The 16630-nt window shown below is 57.2% G+C and overlaps 1 protein-coding gene across 1 annotated transcript in view; it reads left to right on the top strand.

Moving 5' to 3' along the window:
* Nucleotides 1–376: 376 nt before the first annotated feature.
* Nucleotides 377–16630, top strand: part of RASGEF1A (RasGEF domain family member 1A) — an 86595-nt gene continuing 70341 nt past the window's right edge. Inside the window, exon 1 of the mRNA XM_019445009.2 lies at nt 377–490. The gene's annotated coding sequence lies outside the window, so the exon portion shown is untranslated. The remainder of the gene's footprint in view (nt 491–16630) is intronic.

Genomic DNA, 16630 nt, shown 5'->3' on the forward strand with positions numbered 1-16630 from the left:
CATCACCTTTGGGGTTGTTTGTTGAATTGTCCTTTCAAAAATGAAGGCTGGCACGCCCTCTCCCCGCGCTCTCTCTAGGCCCCCATCCATCCCCGACCCCGCCCTGCGCCTTGCGCCTTGCGCCCTGGCCACGCGCTTTACCTCTCCTTCCACCTTGGTTCTGCACTTCCCTCTCCACGCGCCCGCCCCGCACCCTCGCCCCGCGCCCGCCCGCTCCCCGCGCTCTCGCGCCCGCCCGCTCCGTGCCCGTTCCGTGCCCGCTCCGTGCCCGCTCCGTGCTCGCTCCGCGCTCGCTCGCTCGCGCTCCCCGGCGCCGGCTGCGGAGGGAGCCGCTCTGCCCGCAGCTGGCGCAGCGCGGGGGCGGCCGCGGGTGGGCGGGTGCCGCGGGCCCGGGCTCCGAGCATGAGCCGCCGCCGGCGCCGGCCGCGCGCTGCTCGGGGCCCGACTGCGGCGCGAGGGCTGCGCGGGAGCTACGCCGGCCCGGACCGAGGTAGGCAGCGGGCGCCCATCCTCAGTCCCTCGGTCCCTCCCGCGGGCCGTCCCCTTCGGCCGCCGGCGCGGGCGGGGCGTTCGCGGGCCCCGGGTCCTGCCCGGCGCGACCGTCGCGTGGCCGGGGCACAGGCTCCCCGCACGGGTCGTGGGACGCGCGTGGAGGAGGGCGTGCGGGAGCCCAGCGCGGAGTTGCCGAGAACTCTGCCCCGGGCTGGACAGCTCCAGGACCCCCGGTCCCCAGCGCCTGCGGGGCACCGGGCGATCTCTGCCTGGGCGTGGCGGGAGTGCACTCCGCAGGCGGGCGTGGGCACGGGCTGGCAGGTCCGCTGCCCCGGGCCTGGCGTGGGGGAGGGGGCTGGGAAATCTGAGGAGCTCGGGGCTGCGCAGTTGGAAGTTTCCATTTGCTTGTCTGTATTCTGGGCCCCGCGGTGGCATCTCACGCCCTTGCTGTTTGGCGAGGAATTGGGGCGTGAGCTCAGCATTTGAAGGGAGACGACCGGGGCGAGATGCTCCTCTCTGCACCGTGGGCAAGGGTCATTTCAAGGACCGTGCTCTCGTTGCCCCAGCACGGGCCTGGGGCAAGGTGCAGCTGGTTCTAGTCGGTGTGTGTGTGTGTGTGAGCGGGGAGGGGTCTCCTGCTGTCTGGGGAGGGCACGCAGCAGGCCCTTGCCCCCTGCATCTCTAGCTGCTTCTCAGCGCTGGAGCTGGTGGATATTTACAGGCAGGTTGCCTGCCTCTTGGGAGCCACCTGGGGGCTGAGATGCGGTGGTGTCCGGGGCACCCTCGTTCAGGGGTTGGAGCTGTGAGCCCCATCTCCTTCACCCTCCCCACTGCTATCATTCTTCTCCCACCCTCTAGAGCAAGGGCAGGGCCCAGATGGCCACCTGCCCTAGGAGCCCAGGACATATAGAGTCAGGCTGGCATGCAGGGGAACCTTAAAGAGGCAGTGGTCTGCTCTGCCCCTCGGGGGGGGGGGGGGTCTTCCACCTCCCTCGGGACACAGTCTCACCCAGCACAGCCTGGCCTGGGTCCAGGCTCTTCTCTCCCCAGTAGGAGGCCTAGAGTGCAAAGCAGCAGCTCCTGTTGCGAGCAGAGAACTAGGGAGTTGGGAGGCCATAGGTCTGGACTTCTGAACTATGGGCAGGCTGCAGGCCTCTCCGGGACTCAGCTTCCCCATCTGTAAATGGCTTCAATGACTTTTAGGGGAATTTCCCCTCCCGCATCCAGGGACACTTTGCATTGGAACCTCAGGACCCCAGCCCAGAATAGGAGGAGGGGATCCAGAATGGGAGGAAGTGGAGGGCCTTGGCTCCGGGCACGCGGGTGGGTTCTGGGCCCATCTAGCTTTTATTTGTTGTGAGGGACATGGGTCATAGTGACCAACAGCCCTCTGGGTGGTCATGGCTGGGTGGGAGGCGGCAGCAGAAGTCACATGCCCTGCCCCTGAGAAGGGAGTGAGCAGTAGAGACCCACATGCCGATACCCTCGTAGGGCAGCTGTGTCCTCTTGCACATGGCCCCTGGGTTTGGGAGCACAAGCAGGTGTCCCCAGGTATTCCATGGGGGCCTGAAAGCCAGCCAGTAAGTTTGTTTTTCTCTGGGAGTCATCCTTGAACTGCCAGCCTGATGGCTCCCTTCCACCTGGCAAATTGTGGAAATGGAACAGTTCACACAGAGCGGAGGGTTTTTGGTGTAACTTAGCAACCGCAGGCAGAGGGGGCGGAGGGAGAAATGCGGGCACCACCGGCATTAGTGCTCGGCCGTCCTGAGTGAGGCCAGTGGCGGGGGGGCCCGGCTGAGTGGGGAGGGCATTCCACCACAAGCGGCCCCCTTAGGCTGGGCCACTAGTCCATCCACTGGGTCCTCCAGAGGAGAATAGTAGGGGGCTGAGTAGATGGCCTGAGAGCTGCCGAGTACACCTGTCTCCCCGTCTGCAGAATGATGGGCTGAATGGGCAGTATTGGAATAGCTTTGGCTGATCTTTGGTTTTTAACCACAGAATCCTGTTCTCAAGCCACGTGTTTCACAGAAACCGAATTTGTCAAATAGGCCAAGTGAAGGTGCAGGGCTGGGGGGGGGGGGTGGGGGAGCCGTTTGAAGTCCAACCACTGTCCTCGGAAGTGGGGGCACTGGCATAGGCTGGGGTAGGATGGGCATTTCTGCATGATCTGACCCCAGAAGAGGGGCCCCCCCCCGCCCTCTCCCCCCCCCATGGGGCCTGCTGGGGGCAGATCCCAGGGCCATGGTGGGAGAGAGGGCGGGGATGCAGATCAGGACCTGTCCAGGTGGTCATTGGTCATCACAGTGTTGTTCCCAGTCCAGAGCACGCGCCCCCGGCTGCCCCCTGCTGGGACTCCTCCTCCCTCCCTCTTTCCCTCCTGAGGCCATCTGCTTCAGCCCTGGTCCGCTCTGGCTGTTTGTCTCTCAGAGCTTCCAAATGTTGAGCAGAAATCTGCTGCCTGTAACTCCCACCCACTCCGGGCTGCCTCTCAGTTCCTTTGCCCTCGCTTGCCCACCTCCCTCCTGTGGATGAGTGTTTACTTAGCAACTTGTCTTCCAGACAGAATCTGAAGAGGGAGCAGGGTAGAAGGGAGGGGGGGGCCGTCATCACGGGGTGCTGAAGTGACATCAGGCGGGGAAGCTGCCAGGCCCATGGCCATGGGGGGAGGGCCTGTGACACCCACGGGTCACACGTCAGGGCCCCCTGACCTGTAGGGATCTGGGGAGGATGCCCTGCCCTTCATTCAGAGTATATGCCCTTCTCACCTCTTTCTGGGCACAGAGCCTGGGGCGGTGGGGCTCTGTGTTTATGTGGCAGAGAGTGAACACAGGGGAGGCCTGGTCTGGCATAGAGTGGGCTACGGATCCATTCAGAATGTCCCTACACTGGGGACATGGGAAGTCCCAGTCTGACAGCCTTGGAGCAGGGTTTGGAAGGTCAGCAAACGTCAGCCTGGCAGTGACATGGTGGGAACCATGGAAGGAAAAGCCAGAAAGCCCCAGCATGTCCTGGCTGTTCAAGGGGACAGGTACAGAGGAGCAGGGCTCATCCTGGGGAGTGGAGGGTCTTGGGGATTCACCTCTGGGGATGGGCTTCAGAGGGGCTCGTGACAATGTTTAGTCAATGGTACGAGTGTTTGCAACCACACTGATACCTGCCAAGGGGGTGGCCGTGTGATTGCTGCCTGTCACTGACCCTGACTGAGGGAGGACGGTCAGATGGCCTTGGGTGTCTGAATGGTCTCGTCTGCTGCAGAGGCATTTCCTAAGAACCGCATAGGTGCCCCGGAGTATGGTTCACGGCAACCCCCAGTGATCGTGGCTGGGGAAGCTTCTACCCACCTCACATATCTGATAGGACAACTCCTCAGGATCCATGCAGTGAGGCCGGGATGTGGACATAGCACAGGAGAAAGGAGCCTCTCACCCCTCTCCCCATGAGCGCGAAGGCTGGGTCTGCGGGGACGGGCTGCGGGCTGTGCTGCCCTGGGTGGTGCTGGCGGTGGGAGCTCAAAGCCTGCCATGTCCCTTCTGAGCGGCTGTGGGGTTGTCATGCAGGGTGAGTTCAGGGAGCAGTAGGCAAGCACCAGCTCAAGGAAAGCCTTGGATCTGGGCTTCATTGAGTCTCCCTGACTCTTCAGGAGCACCTCATTTCGCCCAGGGGCCACACACTGAGGCAAGAAACCAGCCCAGAGGGCAAGGCATTAGGCGCTGGGGCGGGGGGGGGGGACGGGACACTTCGTTCCATTTGTCCAGCTCTGGTATCACTGCCTCACAGGTGAGGTGCTGCTGCCCTGGTTGACAGATGATGGCGTCCAAGGTGATGTTACTTTCATAAAGCTTCTTCCAGCTTAAATACAATAGCAAACTGCTCTCTGCTGTCTCCCCCTCCAGCTATTTTCCCCCTTCTCTCCTCCCCTGCGAGTAGGCTGGCTCTGAAGCGGTGTTCTCTGCTTGCTCACGCCACATCCTCACCTCCCACTCACTCCCAGCCCACTGCAATCTGGAGCGCCCTCTTCACTCTGAGAAATGGTCTTCAGGTGCCTGTGGACATCTCTGGCCTTGCTGGTGTTCACTGCCCCTGCTCCCAGGCGTTTGTCCCCCTGGGCCCTGCGGCCCTGCAGACCTCGCTGCAGGCTTCCCCTCCTCTCCTGGGGCCACTCACTCGTCCTGTTCCTCAGGGCCCAGACCTATACCGTCTCCTCCCCAGCTGTGGCTCCTGTTCCCTCCTCGGTGCCGACCCCATTCTAACTCATATCGGCCCAGCCGGGTTCTGTCAGTGTTCCAGCCCGTGCCTGCTGGATCCCTCTCAGATGACCATTGTCATTGTGCCCCTGAACCTCACCTGCCCCAGGATCCCCATCTGAGCCGGCGAGATGGCCAGGGCCTCCCTCTTGCCTCTGCCAGGTTGGCCCTCACCCTGAGTGGTCAGCCAGTCTGTGCCACCCACCCCAGACCCCTCTCCCACCCCCTTCCCCTGCCCACCTCTGCCTCCACAGGTCAGGCTGCCCCACTCGGCCCTGGACAACTGCAGCGACCTCTGTCCCTACACCACAGCCAGGTGACCTTTTAATGTTCTCTTCGTAAACATGCTCTGAACCTTCTGTTCCCAAGTGGGTCTCCCTATCCCCAGCCTTCCTTGGGGGTGCCCTCCTGCCGGGGTGTGCTGTGCAGGGTGCCCTGGGCCTCTGCAGCACGTTGCCCCCGTGTAATTGTCCGTCGTTGATCTCTTGGAGTCAAGTGTACCCTTGGCCTGTTGTCTCCAGTTGGCCCCCCAGCTCTGAGATGGTGGCTGGGCCGGCAGACTCAGCAAGCCTTCCCTGGATATATGTGAAAGTCTGTGAGCCGCTGTGCGTGGTGGGGCAGAGACACGCAGATGTGTCTGGGAACGTGTGCATGGGGGGCCCGGCCTGGACCATGTTGCTGTTCCCCCTCAGGTAGAGGAGAGGGGAGCAGACCCAAAGCTCTGGGACAGACAAGGGTGGTCTCTGGGGAGCCAGACAGGTTCAGGAAGGAGCGGTGGGGGTAGGGCTGGGAGGCCAGACCCCTGCCTGTTGTCACCACCACTTCCGTTTCTCCAAGTGTCACCCTCAGACTCTACCTTGAAGGGAGTTCTCCCTGGATCCCGTTGCCATGGCAACACTGTTAACAAAGAGTAGCTTTGGTAGAGGAGGCTGGCTCACCCAGAAGCTGAGGGGGCTGGGAGAGGGTGTGCCTGTTCTGATGGGTTTATTAGCTGAACCAGTTTCCCCACCCCCCACCAAGGCTGCCTGAACTGCATGAACCCCTCCCTGGACCCTCTACCTGTGGGAATCTCTGGGCCTCTTGTACTCAGACCCTTCCCCTGTGGATTTCATGAAGTGTCTGGATTCCATCTGGGTGTGGCCTGAATCCCAGCCACAGCTGGGTCACTGGGGCAAACCCAGGGAGGCTTCTGACTTGGGGTGTGGGGGGATGTGCCAGCCCCAGCACCAGGCACTTTCTGGGGTGAGGATCCCTATTTTGTTGCTGTAGAAACCCAGGCTCGGAAGCCCAAACTTTCCCTGCCTAGGACTTCCTGAAGACTGGTTCTGTGTCCAAACCCCTTCCCACTGTGACATGTGCACATTTGGGTTTCCGGGTCCTCCTCTGAGGCTATGGTCTTGATTAAATGAGGTGACGACATGCACCGCTGGGTGACAGCCTGGAGCGTTGCAGTCCAGGCTGTGGTGACTAGGAGGGTCGGTCCTGCTTGCTGGGACCTAGGTCTCTGCTCTCAGAGCTGAGGGAGAGCAATGCAGGGGGGAGGCTGCCCTGTGAACCAGCTTGGGGGTTAGGATTGGATGGAATTTGGAAGCTCACACAGAAGAAGCTCATGGAGTTCCTAGGCGAGTCTCCGTTGCTTTCAGGAGTTAATCACTCAGAGCAGGCAGGAGGCTGTCAATTATTCATTTTATTATTGTTGGTATTAGTAGTGGGTGGCCCCTGCTGGGCGAATGAGGCTGGGAGCAGAAAATCAGGACCGTCCCCGGGTGAGACCATGTCATTTCCACCCTGCCCCCGGATGGCCAGGGTCCTTCCTGCAAGGCACCCCACTACGTGAAGGGGCCTCCCATTACCTGTGTGCCTCCCTCCTCTGGCCTGGGAGCCCAGCTCAGCTCCAGGAAGGTGAGCGAGTCTGTGAGTGTTCCTGTGAGAGGTCGCTGGTGTGGGTGACCTGGGAGCACCTGGGAGCACCTAGTCTCCGGGTCCCTCTCTGCTGGGTCAGCAAAGTGAGGTTTCTCAAGGATTTAGGAGGGGGACTGACAGCGAGCAGGGTTGGCCAGAGTCCAAGCTGTTGCTCTGGGAAAGGCCAGTGCCGCCAGATCACTTCCAAGAATGCATGTGTTACGGGGTTGGGGGTGGGGTTACGCGTGGGGGCGGGGCCTAGGGGAGCCACCCACAACGGTGCGTCACCACCGGGACCACGCCCCCAGCGATGCAGGGCTGACGTGGTCACAGGTATTTGCAGAACCACAAGGTCAACTGTCTGCAAACTAGCCATAAAAACACCTCAAGGAATATCCAGAAAACACTGTGATTCAGACCATGTTTTTTTCTTACAATGCAGTTATGATAGAAATTCACAACAAAACATAACTCTAATAAAGTCTAATAGTTGGAAAGTTGAAAACACATGTATACACAGTGGACCCAAGAAGAAATAGTAATAGAAATTAGCCGATAATGAAATTCAATGATACAAACATAATGAGGGATACTTGTGGGACACAGCCATAGGGGCACTGCAAACGTGTCACTTGCCACCACCAGCTGACCCTGTCTGGAGGGCCCAGGGTGTTTGAGAAGTCCACAAACGGGTGCCTCCTCCTTGGCCCCGGGGATGGGAAGCAGCGCCTGGGAGGCAGGGAGCCGGTGGCCTGGGCTCCTGCCCGCTGCAGGGGTGCCTGAGGGAAGCGCGAAATCTCCCCGCTTCTCCTCGCACTCAGGCCAGGCTGGGGCCAGGGGGGCCGTCCTGCCTGTGATCTTGCAGAGACCAGGGGTTTTAAAGCGTGCTCTCTGGCCAGGGTGGCCGCCAGGGTGCAGCTCCAGGTCACCGCCAGTCACAGCCCAGGAGGGGAGGATGCCAGGCACGTGTATGGTTGGGCTGAGATTTGGAAGAACGGCTGTTTTGTGAGGTGACGGGGCACTGTTAAGGGAGGAAGAGGAAATGCCAGTGTGAGGAATGGTCCAAGGTCATGGGTGGAGAGAGGAGAGAAGCACAGGCAGTGTGGTGGGGGCCAGAGCTCTTGGATTACCTGTCTGTGCTCAGACTTTGGTATGCAGGGCACGTGTGTGGGGTCTGTGTGTGTGTGCATGTGCATATATGTGTATACACATTCACATGCAAGCACCAGGAAGGGGTCCCTGACCAGCTCTCTGTCCCAAGGGCTCTGCTCTGTGTTTCACTAACAAGTGACTTAATCTAATGTCCATTTTTTTTTTTTTTTTTTGATGCTGGCACCATTATACTGGTTTTGTTGATGACCTTCTTGTCTGGAGAGAGGGCAGAGGCAGAATTTGAACCCAGGTCTTTCTTCTGTGCCAAGGAACACTTTGGAGAGTGGGTAATGTGCTTCCTTGGTGTTTCCTTTCATTTTTCGGTGCCTTCCTGCCACCTCTCTTGGTGTCCAGGCCCTGAGCTGGCCCTTGCTGCTTTTCCTGCCTTTGACCGTGACCACCTCCTGCCCCCATGCTTCCCTGAACGTGCACACACCTCAGGTCTCAGCTTGGACAGGGCTCCCAGCAGGAAGTTTTGCCACTTTCTGGGGCCACTGGGAGGCTCTTCCTCTGGGCTGTGGAGAGCCAGGCACTTGTGACAGCAGTGGCTAGCTTCTGAGCGTGTCCTGCATGCCAGGCGCTCTTCTGGGGGCTTTGCCTGCTTCCACTCACGTCATCCATGCCTTGGAAGGGCATGGCTTAGGTCAGCCTCCCCAGCCTGAGACAGGGATTTGGATGCAAGGGATGTAGAGGGTATGCTCTTGAGAGATACCTTAAGGAGGTGAATAAGCAAGGTAGGAAAGGGGAAGAGGCCGGGCACAGGTGCCATTTCAGGCAGAGCCTTGCCTCAGCCTAACCCTGGGGGGGGAACTCCGGAGTGTAGACTGCACTAGACTTGTCTCACTGTGAGGCAGGGAGTTGGACTCTGGGCCCCTGTGCTGGTCAGCTTTTCATTGTTGGTCCTTCCTGTCCTCCGGAGAGGGTTGCAGATACGAACTGTGCAGCGTGCTGGGAACCCTGGGAGACGGGTGCCCCAGGCTGTTAGGACGGCCTGGCAATCTGGGCCCCAGAAGCACCACCCCAGGCAGCACCATTTCCGCTTCCAGGCCGGAAGCTCCCTGCTCTTCCCACAGTCCCCTCTGGTCCCCGGGGCGGGGGTGGGTGGGCCTCAAGATGCAACCTTGGGTCTGGTGCGCTTTTGCCTGTGGCATCCTGTGGCCTGGCTCTCAGAGCACTGGCCACCTTGCCATGAGGTCTCATTCTGCTGGGGTGTATCCACACGTGTCCGAGTCTTCTGCTCTGTGCTGCTCACTGCTGGGCCCCAGGACTGAGTGCTGTGCTGGCGCAGGGAGGATCTCTGTCACTTTGTCCAGAGAAGGACTGACCGTCAGTCAGCCTGGTTGTCAGTCCTGGGCCTGATGGCAGGAGGCTGAGCAGGCCAGGGATGGGAGAACCTGAGACCGAGGGCTGTCCAGAGCCCCTCGGACTTGAGAGAGGGGCCTGGCCGTGGGCTGGTGAGGATAGTGTTGGGGGAGGAACCCTGGCCTGGGAGTGTGGGGCCTTACTGCCCGCTCCCAGCTGTCCTGCCTGGGGCTAGTCCACTCCCTGGGGTCCCCACTCAGGCATGTCCTGCAGCAGGAGGGCCCGTGAACTTTTCCAGGCTTCTCACAGCCCAGCTCAGGGGTGGCAGCACACAGGGCAGACTGGAGAGAGGCGTGGAGAGGCTGAGCAAGTGGGTAGACGGTGAGGGCCAGTGTGAGTGTGGTGGGCACAAGGATGGGCTGTGGGCCCGGCCAGTGAGATGCCGGGTCCAGTTGCCCCGCTAGCTTGGCAGCCCACCCCACACCGGCTGGGGCCCTCTGTGGCTCCCTGCCAGGTTTGGCCTGCCCAGACCGCTTACGGCGTCACACACGGTGTAGCAGGTGGCTTCCTGGGTGGGGAGCTCGCAGAAAAGCTGAGGGCACCAGGCCCCAGGTTGGCCAGGAGGATGAGGCAGAGCAGGGGCAGGGAGAGGCCTGATTGAGCCCTGACCTCACCCCTCTGCTGCCCTCCCAGGAGGATGTTTCCGCCCTGCCCCTCCCCTCAGGCCTCCTGACAGAACAGGCCTACCTGGCAATGCCAGCAGTGGGCGCCCCCACCCGTGAATCTCTCACCGCGGGATTAGACACCCCCATACCCACCTACTCAGGTGATGCTGGGTCGAATTAAACTGAATTGCACCTCAGTTACCACATCTTGCAGCGAGGGGTTGACTGGAGCAGGGTTTCCAGGGCCCAGGGCCCTGGGTAGCTCAGGGTCAGGCAGGCCTCTGTGAGAGTGCTTCTGTGCACATATGCCCACCTGTCCCCGGCACACCCCCGGCAGCTCTCCGCTTACCTGTAATGGATGCAGCTTTCGCCTAGGATCGCGAGTGTTCCCCTCACGGGGAATTCCTGAGCCTCTACAGCTGTGATGTTGGAAGTCCTCGTGTCCTGGCCCTAGCCTGCCACCCTCGCCAGGCTGCAGCCACGTGCCTTGGCCAGAAATGCTGACTGCCCAGTTTGCCAGGCCCTGGACCGTGGAAGAAGGGCAGGCTGTGGCCCCATGAGTCCCAGGAGGGATGACCGGAGCAAGGCCCCTGAGTCCCCCAGGAGGACCCAGTGAAGAAGAAGAACCCTGACTGCAAACAGGCATTTTATTGCAGGGATAAAAATAATAAATACAGCCTAATCCGACAGACACCAAGGACTGGTGTTGGAGAATGATAATGTCTATGTCCCAGGCTTGCTTCAGATGAGGAGGGCATGCTGGAGTTGGGAGCCTGTCACTGCCCAGTGCTCTGTGCACTCACGGCCAGGGCAAGGGAGGTGAGGAGGCCTCGGCAGAAGAACATTGCTTCGTAGGACACTGATGCTCGAAGGGTCTGCAGGCCAAATAGCTCAGAGGTGGAGACTGAGGCTTGGAGGAGTGTAGGGCCCCGGGTGCCATCAGGCGAGGTAGACGTGGAGGGGCCATTAGACACAAGTGGGCCCAAGGTGGGTGTGGAAATTGTCACCTGTGTAGCAGCGAGGCTCCAAGGGGCTGAGAGCCCCACCCCAGCCCTGATAGCCCGGGCCTGCCCCTCCTCACCACATCACGTGACCTGTGGAGCCATGTGAAAGCCCTGCTCTGACGTGCTGCCCGCCCTTCACCCCTCACCTGAGAGGGACTTGGGGAAAGCCAATGTCAAACCAAAGGAATGTGGGGAGATGTCCGACCATCATCCCCTCCACTGAGTGCATGTGGAGAACCAGCGTGCCAGACCCCATCCAGGTTCTGGGAGTGCAGACAGAATCCAGAAACAGGTAGGAAATGAACAGAACAGATAGTTGGAAGGTACTGGGGGGAGGTGGGAGGGAGTGTGGGGGACTTCCGTTTAGGACAGAATGATTAAGGCAGCCTCACTGGAAGGTAGGGCTTGAGCCCCATGGACATCTGGAGGCAGGGGCTCCTTAGAGACAGAACAGTTGACCCCGGGCCCCGAGATGGACATGTGTCACCCTGCCCAGGAAGCCAAGAAAGCCGGAGGACGCAGTCCGTGGCAGGCGGTGACTGTGGGCCAATGATGACGTGTCACTCTGGGGTGGGCCAGTAGACTTGTGGCTTTCTGGAGTCTCATGCCTCCTCTGCAGCTTAGCCTTATGCACACGTGGATGGCTCCCATAGAGGGCAACCACCCCTCCACACCAGCTGTCCTCAGCCCCGAACCTGCCCCAGGAGGGAGCCCAGTGGGGGATGTATTCACATGGAGTTTGGAAGCAGAGAGATGGCCTGTGTGTGGCCGTGTGTGTGTGTGTGTGTGTGTGTGTGTGGGAACTCTGGAAAGGTCACTGTGGGTCCCTGACCTGCCGTACCTCACCTTCTTCTTTACCCTTTCCCTCTCCCCCACTCTTTCTTTCCCGGGATTCCTGTTTAGCCTCCTCCTAGGGCTCCCCTTCCCTCTCCTCAGTTTACAAAGTTTGATGTTGTACTTATGTCACTAACAGTCACAAAGCAAAAAGGGTCCAGGGGCGCCTGGGTGGCTCAGTCGGTTGAGTGCCTGCCTCTTGATTTCGGCTCACGTCACGATCTCACGTTTCGTGAGATCGAGTCCCACGTCGGGCTCTGCACTGACAGCGTGGAGCCGGCTTGGGATTCTCTCTTTCCCTCTCTCTATTTATTTATTTATTTATTTATTTAAATAAATAAATAAGCATTAAAAAAAAAGAAGAAGTAAAAAGAGTCCATGTGGAGCATGCTTCCTTCCATCCCTGCCAGCTGCTACAGATAGAGACCTTGTTATCTGTTTCGAGTCTCCTCCCGACAGGTCTGGTCCATACGCATGCCCAGTGCATCATTCCTTGTTATGCTCACGGCAGCAGCACGTCAGGCCATGTGCCCCGTTCCACTTCTCTTGCTTCACAGGGCATCTGGGAGCCCCATCTCAGTGCGCATAGAGTGGCCTTGCTGTTTTTAACATCTGTGTGGCCTTCCGCTAGTGGATGCACAGTGACGCATTCATCCAGCAGCCCTGAGAAGTAGCCATTCCGATGGTGTCCACTCTTAAGCAGAACTCGCAGCAGACATCCTTGCCTGGATATCATTTTGCTCCAGGTGTGAGCGTATTTGTGGGATAAACCCCTCGGAACAGAATAGCAGGGTGAAATGGAGGTGCAGTTGTAACTTTGATAGATTTTGCTCGACTGTCTTCCACAGCCACAGTAATTTATACGTCTGTGGGAGAAGTGTGCAAACACCTGTTTCTCCACGCCCTTATCTTTGCCAATCTGATAGGTGAGAAGTGGCTCTTGTTGCAATGTTAGTTAGCATTTCTCCCACTGAGAAATGAATGAGATTGAGCATCTTTTCAAATGGATAAGATTCACCTGCGTTCTCTTTTTGAGGAACTGATGTTTGAATTCTTAACATGGTATTTCTGTTGGGCCGGTGGCATTTTTCTTACTCATTCACAGAAGCTTTCTATATATTGGGAAAACTGACACTTAGAATATGAGTTGCAAATCTTTTTCCTCCACTTACTGTATTTTCATTTTGTTTGTTAGGACTTTCACCACGCAGAATCTAAAAAATGTATGTAGTCCATGGGGCACCTGGGTGGCTCAGTCGGTTAAGCGTCCGACTTCGGCTCAGGTCATGATCTCACGGTTCGTGGGTTCAAGCCCCGCATTGGGCTCTGTGCTGACAGCTCAGAGCCTGGAGCCTGTTTCAGATTCTGTGTCTCCCTCTTTCTCTGCCCCTCCCCTGTTCATACCCTGTCTCTGTCTCAAAAATAAATAAACATTAAAAAAATAAAAAAAAAATAAAAAAATGTATGTAGTCCGTAATGTACATATTATGTTTGAACCGTGTTAAATTATAGTTTCCATAGGTCAAAAATGTTGCCTATCAGTCATTTTCAGGCTAGCAGAACAACCTCTGTACTATGAAACCATAAAGAAATTCTCTCACGTGTTCCTCTCATAGGCTTATGGTTTTGTTTTTCAAATGTGAGTATTTGATTTGTCTGGTAGGATGCCAATTTTATTTTATTTTTTTTCCAGATGACCACTCATTTGCCCAACACCACTGATGAAACAATTACCCTTTTCTTCACCGGTTTGAAATATCACCTTTATTCGTATACTAACCTGCCGTATGTATTTGGGGTTATTTCAAGACTTTCTTGTTTGCTTCAGTGCTCTGACTGTATTTTCACGTGCTGATACCATGTTTTAAGTTTCGCCGTTATCAGGCATTTTCAAACACACTGAACAGTAAAGAGAATAGAATCACGCACACCCATATTCTCATTACCCAGATTCAGCAGTTCGGATTTTACCAGCTTGCTTCACTTACTCATTTTTCCTTCCCCCCCTCCTTCTTTCTTTTCTTTTGCTCTTTCTCTTTTTCCTTTGAACTGAAGTATTTCAATCAAACCCCTGACCTCTGTAATTTTCCCTGTATCCTCCGGTGTGGATCTCCGAAACAAACAAGGCCACTTGCAAATAGAACCGTGCAGTCATTATCACAAATAACAAAATTAATAGCAATTCGTTGCTGTCATCTAACGCCCAGCACATACTCAGTTTTCCTTAATTGTCTTAAAAATGCTCTTTTGCAGTTGGTTGTAAAATTAGCAACCAAATTAAATCCACGTGTGGCATTTGGTTTTTATTTTTTATAAGGCTCTTTTTTTTTTAAGTTTATTTATTTTGAGAGAAGGCTCACATGCGTGCATGCAAGTTGGATTGGGGGGACAGAGAGAGAGAGACTCCCAAGCAGGCTCCATGCTGTCAGCACAGAGCCCAACTCGGGGCTCAATCTCACAAACTGTGAGATCATGACCTGAGCTAAAAATCAAGAGTCGACGCTTCACCGACTGAGCCACCCAGGTGCTCCTCGTAAAACTTCTTTAATCTGAAGCAGCCCTTCCTTCCCAGCCCTACAACTGCCCCCCCACTCCCACCCCCGCCCCGCCGCCGCCATCACCTTTCCTTAAGCCATTGGCTCACTGCAGAAACTTGAGTCTGTGTCTGTGGAATGTCCTATTTTCGAGACTCGTCTCTTTGCTTTCTTGCAGTGTCATTTAACGAGCTCCTCCACTCCTAGTACTTTCTCTACACTGGAATTTAGCTCGGACAACTTCATTTTATGGGCTTGCACGTTCTTTTGGCAAGAATACTTCAGGGTGCTGCCCTGTACCTCACAGGAGTCTGTCGCATCAGGTCCGGTTGCAGTGGGCATGAACATGGGGGAGATGGGCTCTCATCCTCCTGCCTCCGTTCCGTTCTCCTGACAGTTTCAACCATCAACAACCACAACCAGAGTCAAGTATCCCGTCAAGGGCTGCACCACGGTACCTTTCTAATTGTTCTTTCCCAGTGCATTTGTGGGGTTCTTCTAGAAAGAACATTCTCTCATCAACCATGGTGATTTGGTTACCCCAAAATGATTTCAGAAAAAAAGGCAGGGTAAGTGCTAGATTCTTTCCTTTGCCAATACATGGTTCCTTCTGATGTTGCAACCTGTGCTTGTCTCCCTAACTCAACAGCCTTAGCCCGTCACACCCTTTTTCATCAAGTTGGTTATGCCATTTTTTTTCAGCTGTAACCCTGTATTTACTGTAATATTGCTTTATCTGCTGGATTGAGCATGTCCTTGTTAGCCGTGTGTATTTCCTGTGGTTGTCAATGCAGCTGGCCGATTTCCTGGTTGTGACGTCACAACCCACGGGGGGCGGGGGCGGGGGGGGGGGGGTGGCCAGCCCCACCTGGTTTTCTCTTCGGTCCTGATAATGTCGAGGGGCGACCTTACAGCAGGTGAGGCTTTCTTCCCAGATTGCTGGATCTTAGTGTAGCAGAGATGCCTGCATGTTTCGGAGGCTGGTAAAGAGGATGTGTGCATGAGCCTCCCTGGGACATGGGGAGAAGAGCACCCCATTTGTCTTGTCCTCTCCCTGGGCCATGATGTGAGCCATCTCTGCATCAGGAGAGAGGGTTGGAGGGGAAGCTGAAGGGCCCGACAGGCCCAGGTCTATCGCTTTCGCATGGTTGAGAATATCAGGGATGTCAGACAAGGGGCACCCTCATGACATGGGAGTCCCTAGCTGGGGGAGATGCTGTACCTGGAGCCCTGGGGAGGCAGGGCTCACAGAGGGTACAGAGAGGAGCTGGGCGATGAAGAAGGGCCTCAGGAGCCGGTCCAGGGCAGCCCCTCGAGGCACAGACCCAGGCCTGTGGGAGGGCAGGGCCTATGGGAAGGACCAGCTCTGTAAGTGCCTGAGCTCGAGACCCAAGCTCGGCTTCCTGATGTGTCCGTGCTGACTTCTGGGGATCTGAGCTCTGTCCCTGAGCTGCTGTGCCTGCCTTTGGGTTCTGATAAGGACCCCTGGGGGTGGGTTGATGCTGGGGGGGAGCAGGGGCAGTGAATAGACTTCACTGGCCAGAAGAGCACATCAGGAGCAGAATCCACTCCTGAAATCCCTTCTTGGCCCTCTCTTGCTGGAGGCCCTTCACAGCCTGGTATTGTTGCCTGGCAGTGCGAGGCTTAAAGCGGGGGCTTCTAACAGCAAGGGTTTAGTTGTGCGTGAATTAAGGGTTCAGAGTGTTCAGGTGGCTCCCTCTCCCCTCCCCTCCCTGCAGAGCCGGTGTTCCCAGGTGGTGCCCACCCCAGGCACCCAGCGGACGTCTGTTAAATGAGTGAATCCACAGAAGCCGCCTCCCTGATGGTGCAGCCCTGGGGCCACAGAGGTGGGCACGTGGGCAGCTGCCCGGCCTGCTGAATCTACACTGTGCTGGGTGTCTGGAGGGGTGCAGTTTTGTGGGCAATGAACAAGGCCAGGAGAGAGGGGCCCAAACACCAGGAGGAAGCAAGTTTCTGGAAGGTCCTAGCCAGCACCACTACCCCCGCCCCCGGCCCCATCGTGGAGTGTGGGGCGCGCCGGGCAAGGGGGCAGTAAGCCCACGGCTTCCTCGAAGGCTAGGGCACTTCTCCCACATAGTGTGGCCTTCATCTTGAGCCTCCTGCTTCCTAGCCCTGCCTCACCTGGCCTGGGTTCCAGCTGACCCTGAGTCTGCCCCTGGCTGGGTCTCGTGGGGCACCAGGCTCAGAGTGCAGTGCCTTCTTGCTTCTGCTTCCCCGGCCCTCTCCCAGCTATAATTTTAGATCATCTGTTCTCAAAAGTGGGATCGGATCCTAGGACCAGCAGCATTAACATCCCCTTGGAGATTTTTTTTAGAAATGCAGATTTTCAGGCCCTTTCCCAGACCTCCTGAATCAGATACTCTAGGGGAGGGGGCTGCAATGTGCGTTTTGACAAGCTCTCTAGGGGATTCTGATGCCCTCGGAAACCTGAGAACTGCTTCTTAAGAGCAAACAGCCCAGCCCAAGGGGTTCTGGCCAGG

The sequence above is a fragment of the Panthera pardus genome, unplaced genomic scaffold (genome assembly GCF_024362965.1).
Source record: "Panthera pardus isolate Hobbes unplaced genomic scaffold, ASM2436296v1 HiC_scaffold_22, whole genome shotgun sequence".
NCBI classification, from domain to species: domain Eukaryota; kingdom Metazoa; phylum Chordata; class Mammalia; order Carnivora; family Felidae; genus Panthera; species Panthera pardus.